The 16026-nt window shown below is 45.0% G+C and overlaps 1 long non-coding RNA gene across 1 annotated transcript in view; it reads left to right on the forward strand.

Annotated features, from left to right (window-relative positions):
* Window positions 1-269: 269 nt before the first annotated feature.
* The window catches only part of LOC140492404 (uncharacterized), a 54820-nt gene continuing 39063 nt past the window's right edge, over window positions 270-16026 (forward strand). Inside the window, exons 1-2 of the long non-coding RNA XR_011963561.1 lie at window positions 270-339; window positions 1345-1438. This is a non-coding gene — a long non-coding RNA (uncharacterized lncRNA). The remainder of the gene's footprint in view (window positions 340-1344; window positions 1439-16026) is intronic.

Consider the following 16026-nt stretch of genomic DNA (forward strand, 5'->3'; position numbering starts at 1 on the left):
ACGAAGCAGTGCGCAAGCTCCAGCCAACAGTTGGTATTGTGGACAATGAAGAAGGTTATCTCAGAATACAATGGGATATTGATCAGATGGGCCAATGGGCTGAGGAGTGGCAGATAGGATTTAATTAGGTTAGGATAAATGGTTGGCAAAAACCGGTTGGACCGAAGATGTGATTGATGTCAGCGGCGGACCAATGCAGAGGCAGGGGCGGAGCTGGAGGACCTGGCGGGGCAGTTGGTCCTCCGACCAATCAGTGAATAAGGGCGGGACTAGACTATACCACCTGATCATCCTCGCGCTGGGCGCGGATGTTCGGAATGTCTGCACGGAGAGTTGTCGGTAAGGAAAGAAATAAACAGCAGGAAGCGGGAGGGAAATGGTGTTGGTATGGTCTGAGAGGTTTTACAATCATTTGGTACACATCGAAAAATACAAATTTGAAACTTACAGTCCAGTTTTTGCAGCAAACGCGAAAATGCCTCGTTGAGTAATCGGCCCGAGTGAGCGCCGCCATCTTTATTCGGGGCAATGATTCACTGGACACGTGCGCGGCCGCCAGCTTTGTAGGGGGCAAAGTTCAGAGGAATGTGTGTACAGCCTTCCCTGGTAAAAAGAGTCATAGGGCAGGATTTACACAGAGCGCATTCATTTAAATGATTTGGATGTGAATAGAGACTGTATAGTTCGTAAGTTTGCAGGTGACACCAAAATTAGCGGTACTGTGGACAATGAAGAAGGTTTTCTCAGAGTACAGTGGGATATTGATCAGATGGGCCAATGGGCTGAGGAGTGGCAGATAGGATTTAATTTAAATAGATTAGGTTAGGATATCTGGTTGGCATAGGTTGGACCGAAAAAGTCTGTTTCTGTGCTCGACATCTTTGTGGGATCATAAAAGTGAACTCTGATCTGGTTCACCTCTGGGTTCTCTGATGTCCACTTGTTCATTATCTTGCTTCCTCAGTCTCTCATGGTTGTATTTTTGGTCTGTATGGTATTTTACTATTGCTTTCACAGCTGTTTTGTAAATGAATTGAAAAATGTAGAGCTGGAAAAACACAGCAGGCCAGGCAGCATCCGAGGAGCAGGAGTATCAACATTTCGGGCATAAGCCCTTCTTCAGGAATGTAAATGAATTGTCCACTGCTGCTTGGCTCCTGACCATATGCTGTTCCATTATCAGGTTATTTTTTCCACAATATCTTTGACAGTCAAGAATTCTTTTTTCCAATAAGCGAGTGCATTTTCCTTCAAATTCTGACAGTCAAATTCTGCACCATTTTCATTCCCTGTAATTCATATTGCACTCCCTGAAACATCAACTGTGTATTTCTCCTTCCACAGAAACCAGTGATCAATGCCAAAGGCTTGTTGCCTGTGGAGAGGGTGATGTTTGACTTCTTTGTACTGCTGAAGTTTTTATGGTGAAGGTGGTTGGGTAAGAGACATTACAGATTATTCACTCAATGATATTGAAGTGTAGAAGATATTTGTACAAATCATCATGGTTTTAATTTCACAAAAATATTATTGAAAACTTTTGACATAAGGCTACAGATGGATAATATTGTGTCCAGTGACCAAAACCATTGCCAAATAAGCAGTTTTTCAAGAATGCCTTAAAGGAAGAAGGGTTAGAGTGGGGATTCCTGACCATGTTCCCGTGGAGTCCATAGAAATAGTCACACAGGTGAACTCAAAAATAAATACATCATTGAGTGTTTGAACTAAAATGAGTTGTTGAGATATGAAAGGGTGTGTGGTGCAGGGAGATAGTAATGATTACAGCCAGGAATTAATTCAAAGGTGCAAAAGTAAATTGTTGTTGCTTACAAATGGGATTGATCAGCTCGTTTTGGGACAAGTGAGCACTTCGGCAGTAGAGTTTTCAATACTCTTGATATTATCAGGAGGGTGAATGTGGGATGCTGGCCATGAGTGGGTTTAGATAATGAAATCTAGAGTCTCATAAAAAAGAATAAATGAAAGTTTCAGCAAATGAGCTGAGACTGTGGTGAGGTCAGGTGATAGCACTGAAGTCGAAATAGTGGACTTGGAGGGGGTCTGGCCTGTCATCCTTACCTCATTCAGCTGTTTGTCAGTTTGTGAATCAAGTCTGTAACAAGCTCAGGAACTGAATGGCCCTGGTAGAACCCAATCTGGGCATCGCTGAGCAGGTTATTGCTGAGCAGGTGCTTGACAGCACTGTCGATGAGACCTTCCATCACTTCACTGCTGAGCGCGTGCGGACTGATGGAGGGGATTTGGCTGAGTTGGATCTGCCCTGTGTTTTTGTGTTGGAACATCTCTGAGCAATGTTCCACAAAGTCGGTTGGTGCCAGTGCTGGAGAAGTACTTGCCTTGATGGACAGCAAGTTCTGAAGCACAGCCATCAGTACGGATGCCAGAATATTGGCAGGGCCCATAGCCTTTACACTACTTATCAATTTCTTGATCTGATTTGAAATGATTCAATTTGAAATAAACCAAGTCGATTGATATCTGTGATGTAAGGGACCAATGGAGAAGACTCATCCACTTGGCACTGCTGGCTGAAAATCGCTGCTAATGCTGTCCTCTTATCTGTTGAAAGGATGTGTGAGACCCTCCATCAGTAAGGGTGGGGATATCTGTGATGCTGTAATTGTCCATCACTACTCTTGACTAGGTGTGACAGAACTCAGATCTAATCCATTGGTTATGGGGTCACTTAGTTCTATTTGGTGTTGCTTGGTCGCTGCACCAGGTTGGCACCTCATTTTTAGCTTTGCCTGGTGCTGCTGGCATGCCCTTCTGCATTCACCATTGAACCAGGGTTGATTCCCCTGGCTTGATGTGAATGGTTGAATGAGGATATACTAGGCCATGAGATTTCTGATTGAGTTGGAGTACAGTTCTGCTGCTATTGTTGGCCCACAGTGAGGCAGAAGTTGCAGGGTCAAGATGGCTGATTGTGTTGTTGTATTTGCTAGTGCATTCCTTTTAGATTAGATTACTTAGTCTGGAAGCAGGCATTTCGGCCCAACAAGTCCACACTGACCCGCCGAAGCGCAACTCACCCAGACCCATTCCCCTACATTTACCCCTTCACCTAACACTACGGACAATATAGCATGGCCAATTCACCTAACCTGCACGTTTTTGAACTGTGGGAGGAAACGGGAGCACCCGGAGGAAACCCAAGCAGACACGGACATGGGGAGAATGTACAAACTCCACACAGTCAGTCGCCTGAGGCAGGAATTGAACCCGGGTCTGTGGCACTGTGAGGCAGCAGTGCTAACCACTGTGCCACCGTGCCGTCCTTTGTTGAGACTGTGCAGTGATTAATACAATGAGCGATTTGATGGGCCACTGTCGTGTTTCTTTCCCTCAAGGACATTGTCAATGGCAGGAAAAACATTCCCAATGGTTCCATGGCAAACAGTAGAGTCTTCATTCCAGTTTCTTTTTTTTTTGACTTCAGAGCAACCCTCTACCAATTCGGCATTCAAACCTGAACTTCAGTTGTGTATTTTAATATTCTTGATAAATGATAAATACGACAGGTTTGTTCACTTATTTTTAGAATCACTATCACAAGTTTTGTTTTTTATAATTTACAAAAACAATGTCCATAATCCTGTCTCCTCCATCCTCCCTTCCTACAACAAGAGTGAGGAGCACATGGGGTTTCTCTGTCAATAACATTGAGATAATCGGATCAGCTGCCTCTGTTTCTTCCCTCCCTCTCCACTAGCCCACCGAGCCAAACTGCCTCACAAGGGTGTTCCTCATTTTAGTCCTAAACTTGCATTTCCTAGAGTCTCTTGTCAACCCTTATTAGAGGTCATCTTGACCATTTACCCTAGTGTAGCTAAATCATGGACTTTCCAAATCTTTCTCTCATCCTCCTGCATGTCACCACCCCCCTCCCCCACCCCGGCCAATTCACATATATTGTTCCATGATCTGTCTGTCTTTTCTGGTTATGTCCTTCTCTCCCATTCTGCTTAAAACTAATATTTAACCTCACCATCATTGGAAAATCCTGCTCAATCTCCACTCTCCCTTTCCTTTCTGAATTCATTGTATTTGGTGTCCCTCCAGGATCGATCCTTGGTCTGTCCTGTTTCTCACCAAAATACTGCCAGGAGTTAACATCGCCCAAAAGCACTGTGTTAGGTTTCACATGTACACTGACAATGTCCAGCTCTCCCTCCCCATCATCCATCTCCATTACTCCCATGTTACTCAGTTATCAAACTGCTTACCACACTTCGATTAGCTGCAATTCACTCCAATGCAACACTGCAATAGCCTTCACTTGCTATTCCAAATTCATTTCCAATCCTGCTGTGTCCCTCCCTCTCACTGCGAAGTGTCTGAGGCAGAACTACATTCTTCACAATATTGCTTTCATATCTGACCCCAAAGTGACTTTCTGATCAGACATCAATACAATCACAAATACCAGGAATTCCAATCACTAAAATGTTGCTTGTCTCCTCCTCACACAGCTCCATTGCTGCTGAAACCCTAACCTGTGTCGGTGTTTCCTTTAACTTGACAAATCTGAAACAGAACCCTAGATTTCGCGACTGACCCAGAATCTGGTTCAAGACTCACCCGTAATGGGACACATCCTCTCCGTATTTACCCTGTCAAACCTCGATAGAATCCTGTATGTTTCAAAGAGATCACCTCTGATTCTTCCAAAGTCCAGTGAGTAGATTCCCAACTTGTTCAGCCTTTGCTTACAGGATAATCCCTTCAAAACAGGGATCATCCCAATGGATCTTCTCTGAAATGCCTCCAATAAACTGCTCTATTTCGTTAACTAAAGCAACCAAATTTGTTCACGTTACTCCAGATGTGGTCTCACACGCCATTTGTTTAGTTGCCCAAAGGTATACATTCCAAACTTTTATGTTGCAATCTATTTGAAATAAGGGACAACATTCCATTCCCTTTCCTGATTCCCTGTTGTAACTGTGTGCTAGCTTTTTGTGTTTCCTGCTCATTTTCCCCCCTGGTCACTTTCTGGTGCAGCCTTCTACAGTTCCAGACCATAGGACTACTCTCTCATTAGAGAGAGGTGTCGCTGGTGGTTAACCTGAAGGTTACCACAGCGCAGGCAAGGGGATAGGTTGAAAAGGAGAGTCCATTAATTGTGGATGGTTATTCTTGATATGTATTAGCAGCACACATATCACATGAGTAATTCATGTTAAAACAGCACCACAAATTCTGCAACTAAAATCCCTCCTTCCTTGAATCATCCTAGTAAATCTCCTGTGCCCTCATCTCAGGGTCCCTGCCATCCTTCCCAATGTGTGGGCGATCTCTGGTTTGCACAGACCCAGCTGCTCTGTGTTCTTGTGGGTGATATCATAGAGCAACAGTTGCACTAAACCTCACTGTCTGGATATGAGTGAGAGACAAAAATCCCGATGGCATTTCAGATGTATTTAGGAACACACTTGCAATGCCAAGGCTGACAAATCTATGGGCTCAGTGCTGGAAAATGGGATTAAAATAGTTAGCTGGGAGATTTCTTTACAGCATAAACCGATGGACCACAACATCTTTTTCTGTCACCACAGATGCATAATATAGGAATATGACAAGCCACAACAGAAACCAGGTCAGAGAAGGTGAAATTAGAATAGATGATACGTGATTGATTAATGTTTTTTTGGAGGAAAATGTGACAGAGGTTAAGCGGGACATTGTGGAGCTCTGGGTGCAGGAATCTGAAATAAAAATGGGTTATCCTGAAGGTTGGAATTAAAGAAAGGCACATCACAGAGATTTGAGAGGGTGGACAAGATTAGAGATAGGGAGGGTGTTGAGATTGGAGGAGATTCGAGATTGGAGGATGTTGCATAGATTGAGATGTCTTTGATGCAGAGATAGTGATAGTTCTGAGGCTAGTGAGGAATTATAGAGATAAGGATGAGTTGTTCGCTTTCCCAACATTACCTCTTCACTGATAATGATTGTTCTCTGTCATCATCTGCCATTGCCTCCATAGGCCTGCGACAATGAGAGTTCGCAGATAGTATGTTCCCGTTAAGGCCAAGGCTGGGAGGTGTCGAGAATGCTGCATGACCTGAGAAATTGAGGCTCTGGCCAAGAAAATTAAGAAAGGATATGGCAGGTACAGAGCACTGGGTTTGACTGAGTCCCCAGAGGAATATAAGGGCAGTAGGAGTATACTCGCGGGAATCCAGGATGCAGAAAAGGGGACATGAGATAGCTTTGGGAAATAGGTTTAAGGAGAATCCAAAGAGATTCTACACATACACTAAAGACAAAAGAATAACTAGGCAGAGAATAGCGACCCTCAAAGATCAACAAGACTGTCTATGGAACAACAGGAGATGGGACAGATTCTGTAAGTATTTCATGTCAGTTTTTACTGAAAGCGGATATGGAAGTTAGAGAAGTTGGAGAAATAAATAGTGATAACTTGGCAAGTGTACATGTTATAGAGGAGGAGGTACTGTGTGTCTTAAAATGCATAAAGGTGGATAAATCCCTGGAATCTGATTAGGTGTATCCCAGAACCTTGTGGGAAATTAGGGAAGCTTTTGCTGGGTCCCTCGCTGCGATATTTGTATCATCGATCGCCACAAGTGAGGTGCTGGAAGACTGGTGCCATTAGTCGAGAAAGGTGGGAAGGAAAAGCCAGGGAACTATAAACAGGTGAGCCTGAAGTCAGTGGCAGAGAAGTTGTTGGAAAGGATTCTCAGGGACAGGATTTACATGTCGTTGGAAAGGCAAGAAATGATTAGGGAGAGTCAGAATGGCTTTGTGCATTGAAATCATTAACTTGGACTTGAGAAAGTCACAAAGTTTAACAAATACACACTGGCTAGCAGGTTCAATACCATAGAATTCTGGCGGAACTCGCTGTTTGGATACGGAATTGGCTGGAAGGGCAAACAGTCATAGATGGACAGCACAGAAACAGAGATCTGTCAGTCCAACCAGTACATGCTGATCAGATATCCCAATGCAATCTAGTCCCACCTGTCAGCACCCGGCCCATATCCTACCTGTTCATATACACATGAAGATGCCTTTTAAATGTTGCAATCGTAATGGCCTCCACCACTTCCTCTGGCAGCTCATTCCATACACGTACCACCCTCTGTGTGGAAATGTTGTCTCTCAAGTCTGTTTAAAGTCTTTCCACTTGTACCATAAACCTATGCCCTCTACAGCTGGGATCCCCCACGCCAGGGGATCTTTGTCTATTTATCCTATCCATACACCTCATGTTTTTATAAACATCGATAAGATCACCTTTCAGCCTCCGACGCTGCAGGGAAAACAGCCCCAGTCTATTCAACCTCTATTCAACCCCCAGCCTAGCTCAAATCCTCCAATCCTGGCAACGTTCTTGGAAATCTTTCCTGAACCCTTTCAAGTTTCACAACATCCTTCCAATAGGAGGGAGACCAGATTTGTACGCAACGATCCAAAAGTAGCCTAACCAATGTCCTGTACAGCCACAACATGACCTCACAACTCCTGTACTCTATACTTTGTCCGATAAAGGAAAGCATACCAAATGCCGCCTTCACTATCCTATCTGCCTGCACTCCAAGGTCTCTTTGTTCAGTAACACTCAACAGGAACTTACCATTAAGTGTATAAGTCTTGCTAAGATTTGAGTTTCCAAAATGCCAATCCTGAGCCCATTCACCCATCTGATCAAGATCCCATTGTACTCTGAGGTAATCTTTTTCACTGTCCACTACACCTCCAGTTTTGGTGTCATCTCACTAACTATACCTCCTATGTTCACATCCAAGTCATTGATATAAATGACGAAAGGTAGTGGATCCAGCAGTGATCCTTGTAACACACCACTAGTCACAGGCGTCCAGTCGGAAGAGCCAGTTCTGTATCCAAATGGTTAGTTCTCCCTGTATGCCATGAGCTCCAACCTTGCTGAGAATTCAGCGTCATAGTGGAGGGCGCTTTTTGTACTGGAAGCCTGTGATGAGCAATATGCTGTCAGGCTGGGTACTGGGTCCACTGCTTTTTGCCATTTATACAAATGATTTCTATGTGAATATAGAAGCTATGGTTAGTAGGTTTACAACAGACACCAAAATTGGAGGTGCAGTGGATAGCAAAGAGACTCCAATCAAATGGGCTGAGGAGTGGCAGATGCAGTTTAATTTAAATAAATGTGAGGTTCTGCACTTTGGAAAAGCAAGTCAGGGCAGGACTTCTACACTTAATGGGAAGGTCGTGGCGAGTGTTGCTGAACAAAGAAATCTTGGAGTGCAGGTTCATAGTTCCTTGAAAGTGGAATAAAAAATAGGCAGTGTAGTGAAGAAAGTGTTTGGTGTACTTGCCTTTATTGCTCTGTGCATTGGGTACAGGAGTTGTGACGTCATTTTACGGCTCTACAGGACATTCATTCACCCACTTCTGGAATTCTGCTTTCAGTCCTGGTCTCCCCGCTATCGGAATGATATTGTGAAACTTGAAAGGATTCAGAAATAGTGCAAAGATATTGCCAGGGTATGAGGGATTGAGTTTTCGGTAGAGGCTGAATAGACTGATGCTGTTTTGACTGGAGAATCGGATGCTAAGAGGTGACCATAGAGGTTGATTAAAATCGTGAGGGGCATGGATAGGCTAAACAGCCAGTGTCTTTTTCCTGTTTAGGTGAGTCCAAAACGAGAAAGCACAAGCGTGATGGAAAAGATTGAAAATTGATATTCGGGGTAAAGTTTCAAACTGAACGTGGTACGTGTATGGAATGAGCTGCCAGAGAAAGTGTGGAGGCTGGAACAGTTACAACATATAAAAGGCATCTCATTGGATATGTGATTGGGAAAGGTTTAGAAGGCTATGGGCCAACTGCTGGCATATGGGCCGAGATTAATTTAGGATATATGGTCGGCATGGACAAGTTGGACTGAATGGTCTGTTTCTGTGCTGTACATCTCTATAACACTAATAAATTAAAATTAAGATAGGTTTCTCTTTTATGGAGAGTTAGCAGAAGGCCAGACAATTCTCCTTGTAGGTGAGAAGGTTAAGCAGTGATTTCGACCAGGAGTTGATTGGTTTCCAGGGTATTTCATTTACAGAGAGACAGAGTGATAAATTTTTAACATCACAATTTTTAGTAACTATTTTCAGGTCACTGGCAAATAATACAGGTTAAAAATGTGAAGATTATTTTACTCACTAAGTTCTGAGCATCTGGAACAGTTTAAAAGACAGCTGGATGCAGATTCAGTAGTTATTGGCAAAACAATTTTGAAATTTAACTTTTTTAAGAAAGGACTTGGAGGGCTATGTCCAAATGGGAAGTGAGTTGGGATAGACTGGCACCATCTCCAGAGGGAGAGAGTACAGCCCCAATGGGCTGAATAGCCCCCAGCCCCTGTGCTCTGTGATACTGACGCATTCACTGTGAATGATGAAGCTCATCACAGGGCAGAGCCATAGAGATGTACAGCATGAAAATAAACCCTTTGGTTAAACTGGTCCATGCTGACCAGATATCCCAACCTAATCTAATCCCATTGGCCAACACTTGGCACATATCACTCTACACCCTTCCTATTCATATACCCATCCAGATGCCAAATGGTATAATTGTATCAAAATCTTCCACTTCCTGACAGAAGGTTCCATACACGCACCTACCTCAGTAGGAAAAGAAATTGCCCCTCAGATCCATTTTAAATTCTTCACCTCACATATTAAACCTCTGCCTTCTCATTCCGGACTCCCCGACCCCAGGGAAATGACCTTGTCTATTCATCCTACCATTGCCCCTCATGATTTTATAAATCTCTGAGGTCACCCCTCAGCCTTTGATGCACCTGGGAGGATCCCACCACTCAGGTCACTCAGGCCTGGCTGATTGACACAGCTTCAGACCAATAGGAGAGTTGGCGTGATCCTACAGCCAATGGGAGTGAATGAGGGGTGGGTCCAGCAGGCCAACCCATGACCATCAGTTTTGCAGGCGCAGTGTCACTGTGAGGGGGGACTGAATGTGAAGGAGTGGGAGAGACAGCAGATACTGGGAGAGAGATGGAGTTAGTGTGGACTGGGAAGGTTGATAAACACTGTTTCAGTCTGTTGGACCTGAATTAGATACTCCGGGTAAAGTAGAACCAAAAGAACTTCGGATGTTGTAAATCACACACAACAACCAGAAGGTACTGGAAAAGCTCAGCAGATCTGGCAGCATCTGTGAAAAGAAATCAGTTCGCATTTTCAATCCAGTGACTCTTCCTCAGGAACTGATGTTACTGAGAAAAAAATGTCCTTTTTTATGCAGAATGTAGGCGTTAAGGAGTAAATGACAGCGGGGGATAGAGTCCAAAGAGTGAGATAGGCGCAGTTGGACAAAGGAGTGGATAACGATCTGACGGGGGGAGGGTGAATAGCTGTTTATGGGGACTGTTAGTGGCTCACCTTAGGCAATGTGTAATGGAAGGCGACGTAATAACAAGGCCTGGTATGTGGGGTAGAGGACAAAGACACTATGACGTGGGAGAGTTCAGGACTTAAAATTATTGAATTTGATGTTGAATCCAGAGGGTTGCAGGGTCCCCTAGTGGGAGGTGAGGTGTTGTTCTTCCAGATTGTGTGGCGCTGGAAAAGCACAGCAGGTCAGGCAGCATCCAAGGAGCAGGAGAATTGACCTATTGGGCATGTCAGCACTTCATCAGATATGTGGGTGGTGGAATACAGCTGAGAGATAAATAGGGAGGGGTATTTGGGGTTGGGGGGAAGGGAGCTAGGGTGGCAATAGGTGGTTGTAGATGGAGGGTAGAATGGACAATTGGAAAGGAAGATGGGCAGGTGGGACTGTTCAAGAGGGTTTTGCCGAGTTGGAGGGTTGAATCTGAGATAAGTTGGGGGAGGGAGATGCGGAAACCTTGATGCCGTGTCGTTGAAAGTTCCCAAGGTGGAAGATGAGGCTTTCTTCCTCCAGGTGTCGGGTGGCTCGGATTTGTGGGATGGAGGACTTGCATGTCCTTGGAAGCGTGGTGATGGAGGGGGTGGGGGGTAGCCGAAATGGTTGGCCACAGGGCAGTGGGTTTGGCTGGTGCATGTTTCCCAGAAATGTTCCCTGACATACTCCACAATTTGGCGTCCCGAGAGCAAGGGACACAATAGGTGAGGTGTTTGGGTGGGCAGGGAATTCTGTGCAGGATGTGGGAGGATCCAGTTGTGCCTTGGATGGAGGCGAGGGGAAGGTGTGGGCAAAGGTTTTCCACCTCTTGCAGTGGCAAGCGAAGGTGCCTGGAGTGGAGGATGGGTTGGTGGGGAGTGTGGATCTAACGTGGAAGTCACAGAAGGTATGATCTCTGTGGAAATGAAAGGGGTGGGGAGGGAAATATCTCTTAGGTGGTTGGATCTGATGGTGGAAATAGCAGAGGACGATGCGTTGTATCTGGGTGGAGGTGAGGATGGTGGAATTCCATCCTTGTTGCATTTGAAGGGGTGGGGTTCAAGGGCAGTGGTGTGGGAAGTGGAGGAGATACATTGGAGGGAATTGTTGACCGCATGTGAGGGGACATTGCAGTTCTTGAAATAGGAAGCCATTTGATATGTTCTGAAGTGTTCTTCCAGCTTGCATCAAACCTCACTGGAACACTGCAGTAAGCATGAGACAGATGTTGGACAGGGAACAGTTTTGTGTGTTAAAGAGCTGGCAAGTGGAAGCTCAGGGTCTTTTTTGCAGGCACAATGTAGATCATCAGCCGCCATTTCCACCACCGCCACTGAGATGCTAGAAAGTTCCTGTCTCCTCCATTAATAGTTTTCCAACTTCCCACTCCTTTATGTTTCCAAATGTACCTGTGTCTCTTTGGGCTCTCTCCCCACCTATTAGTTACTCTTTAACCCCTATCTCTTGTAGTCCAAAGATCTGTAGGTTAGATGAATTGACTGGGATCTCAATAAATAAGTTTCTACAGTCAGCGGAGTCATCAGGATCTGAATATCATTGGCATTTAACTGTGGAACGAGAAAGGTTTGTCTGTTCTGTCTGTGGGAAAATATCTTCAATATTTTTGTCAAGCCAAAAGCAGAAAGATGTTCAAGTCCATGGTTGGATCACCCTTGGGGTATGTGTTCGGGTTTGGCCCTGCAACTGTGGAAGGAGGTATTGGCCTCAGAGAGAGCACAGATTTATCCAAATTACACCTCGTCTTTTTGCAGGAACTGTCAGATTTAGTCTCAATCATCCACTTTATAATGTTAATCTGTAAACTCCCTACTTCCAATTCTCTGCAAATTTCTCATTGAAATTCCTTGTGGACTCAAATTCCAGCACCATTTCAGGTGGAACGTTCCAGATTCTGACAACTGTCTGTTCATTCAGAAACTGCTGAAGTCCATTTTGAATCTGGGGTTACAAAGGGCTCAATTGAAAGATACAATGCTGGTCCTGAGCTCCCATTGAGATGCATTGTAACAGTACAGGAGGCTGAGGGAAGGGGAGGTGTGAGCAGACAATGAAAATGGCAGAGCTGCACCAAGAGTGCTGCTTGGCTCAATGAGAGTGTTTTGGAGTTGGTTGTAAATAGTGAGGTGAGACAGGGAGAAGGTGAAGCTGAAACTCCGTTTTAGTTCAGGCCTTTCAGAAATTCACAGTACCAATGGGAATAGCCAATTTGTCAGTGATACCTGCGGAGTATTTAAGTTTTTAAAGTATGACATATCAGCTAAAGTAAAGTTTTTTTGTTATTATAATGGCCATGTTTGAAGTGAAGGTAGGTTGCTCACTCATTTAAATTCTCTTAATGGGAGTAACTAGATAAATGTAGAGAGATGTTGTGACATGGCACCTCAGAGCCGTGGTGTGCTCCTCTTGCACAATGTGGGAAATAAGGGACGCTTCCATTATCTTCAACGGGAAATCAGCAACAGCCAGGTTCATGACACCACAGAGAGCTCTGCTGCACAGATCGGGAGGAAAGAGAGGAAACACTGCTGTAGTGACAGGGGATTCAATGGTCAGGGTTAGGGCGGGCACTGCTGTGGCCACAGACATGAATCCAGGATGGTACGTTACCTCCTGAAGCGAGGATCTGCGATATCATGGATTGGCTGCAGGGCATTCTGGAGCTGGAGGTTGAACAGCCAATGGTGGTGGAACACATAGATACTAATGACATCACTTATCAAAGGGATGAGGACCTGAAAGCTGGATATAGGGAGATCAGGGATGCATTAAAATGTAGCTCCTGAAATGTAATAACCCGAGATTTGCACCCAGTGCCATGTGCTAGTGAGAGCATGAATAAGAGGGCAGATCAGTTAGATATGTGGCTGGGGAAATGGTGTACCAGAGAAAGGTTTAGATTGTTCAGGCACTGGGACTGTTTCTGGGTGGGACCTATACCAGCCTGACCGGTTACCCCTGGGCAGAGCTGGGAGAAATATCCTGGTGGGGGCTTTTGCAGTTCCATTGGTGAGTTTGTAACTAGTCTGGCAGGGGGATGAGAACTAAAGTTTAGGCTTAGATGGGTCAGATTCAGGACAGGGAATGGGAGGTAGAATATTACTGAAGTTGTCAGCAACTCAGAAAACCAAAGGAAAGGAGGATTAAACGAGGATTGAGTCCCTGTTCATCCATCAGTCCTGCCATCCCAGGAATCAGACTCAACAAAACCTGGAGCTGTACAGCTCTCTGCCTCCAAGTGTTTCAGCAAGATGGTGGAAATCTGCAATAAAACCAAAAAGCACTGGAGATCCTCAGCAGGTCGGGCAGGATCTGAAATGGTGACAGATGCAGGAAAAATTGCAGCGTTGAAGAAGTTGTGGGATGGCATTATACAGTGTCCACTGCTACAGGGAAAATATCCTCAGCCCCTCCCTATGGTTCAAATATTTCAATACTGGCAACACCCTTGTAAATCTTTTCTGAACTCTTCCAAGTTTCCCAACATATTTCCTCTTGCATGGAGACTGGAATTGAAAGCAGTTTGGGCATTACAAAAATGGCCGAGCCAATAAACTGTACAACCGAAACATGATCTCCCAACTCCTATCCTCTGTGCACTGCCCAATAACAGCTAGCATACCAAACACCACCTTCACCGACCTGTCTACCTTCAACCCCACTTTCAAGAACTATCAACCCACACTGCAAGGTCTATTTGTTCGTCAAAACTTCCCAGGAACTTGTCATTATGGGGTTGAGTCCTATTCTAGTAATATTTGTCTGAAGTCGGGAGACTAGAATTGAATGTAGTACTCTAAAACAGGCCTCACCAATGCCCTATACCGTCACAACATGACCTCCTACCCCCCTATACTCAGTCACAGAATCCCTAAAATGTAGAAACAGGCCATTCAGCCCATGAGACTATAACAACCATCGGAACAACATTCCACCTGAACCATGTAACCCAACATTTCCCACAGCTAATCCACCTAACCTGCACGATTTTGGATTGTTTGAGGAAATCAGAGCACCCAGAGGAAGCCCACAGAGAACTTAGAGGAAGAATGTGCAAACACCACACAGAGTGGAATTGAATACAGGTTCCTTTATTGATCAGTGCAAAGACCAATAAAGGTCAGTGTCCCAAATGCCACCTTCAGCACCTGATATCCCTGAAACTCCATTTTTCAGGAACTGTACAGTTGTTCTGAGCCCTTCAGAGGGATTGAAGGTGAGGAGGAGAAAACAGGAACAGGGTTGAGTTGTAGATCTATAAAATAAAATAACTGCCTGTCCACTGCCCCTCTCTGTTCCCCTGTGCTTCTCCTGCTCACTCTTCCCCCCACCCCGCTCTCTGTTCTCCCCCCTGCTCTCTGTTCTCTCCCCCCCCACTCTCTGTTCTCCCCACCCCAGCTATCTGTTCACCCACGCTCTCTGTCCCCTACCCCGGTTTTTGTTCTCCCCCCCCCCCCGCTCTCTGTAACCCCCGTCCCCTGCCCTCCCCCGCTCTCTGTCCTCGCCCTCCCCACTCCTCTGCCTGTCCCCTGGTGCCTGTCCCCCTTCTCTCTCCCCTTACCCGATTCTGTGCCTTCCCTCTCTATCCCCATAACCCTCTCTTCACACACACGCGCTGCCCACATCTCTCTGCCTACCCTCCCCTCCGTGTCTCCTAGTTCCGTACTCCCCAACCACAGGGAAAAGACTTTGTCTATTTACACTCCCCTTGCCCTGCCTGATTTTATAAATCGCTATAAGGTCACCCCTCAGCCTCTGACATTCCAGGGAAAACACCCTATCCAACCCTGGCAACATCCTTGTAATTGTTTTCTGACTCCTTTCAAGTATGAAAACATTTTTCTGATAGGAAAGAGACTAGAATTGCTTGGAATATTCCAAAAAATTCCTAATGAATGTCCTGTACAGCCGCAATATGACCTCCCAACCCCGATACTCAATGCTCTGACCAATAAAGGAAAGCAGACCAACTGTCTTCTTCACTATCATATCTACCTGCGACTCTACTTTCAGGGAACTATGAACCTGCACTCCAAGATCTCTTTATTTTGGAACACACCCCAGGAACTTACTATTAACTGTATAAGTCCTGCCAAGGTCTGCTTTTCTAAAATGCAGCACCTCACATTTTTCTAAACTGAACTCCTAAGCCCATTCACCGTCTGATGCAGGTCCCCTTGCACTCTGAGGTATTTTTTTTTCACTGTCGACTACATCTCTAATTTTGGTGTCATCTGCAAATTTACTGAAAATACCTCTTATGTTCACATCCAAATCATTGATATAAATGACGAAAAGTGCAGGATCCAGCACCGATCCTTGTGACACTCCACTGGTCACAGGCCTCCAGCCTGAAAAGCATCCCTATGGCACCACTCTGTCTTCTACCTTTGAGTCAGTTCTGTATTTAAATGGTTAGTTCTCGATGTATTCCATGAGATCTAATCTTGCTAACCAGTCTCCCATGAGGAACCTTGCGAACGCCTTACTGAAGTCCATGTAGATCATGTCCACTGCTCTGCCCTCATCAATCCTCTTTGTTACCTCTTCAGTAAACTTAGTCCAGTTCATGAGACATG

This window comes from Chiloscyllium punctatum, chromosome 21 (genome assembly GCF_047496795.1).
Source record: "Chiloscyllium punctatum isolate Juve2018m chromosome 21, sChiPun1.3, whole genome shotgun sequence".
NCBI classification, from domain to species: Eukaryota; Metazoa; Chordata; class Chondrichthyes; order Orectolobiformes; family Hemiscylliidae; genus Chiloscyllium; species Chiloscyllium punctatum.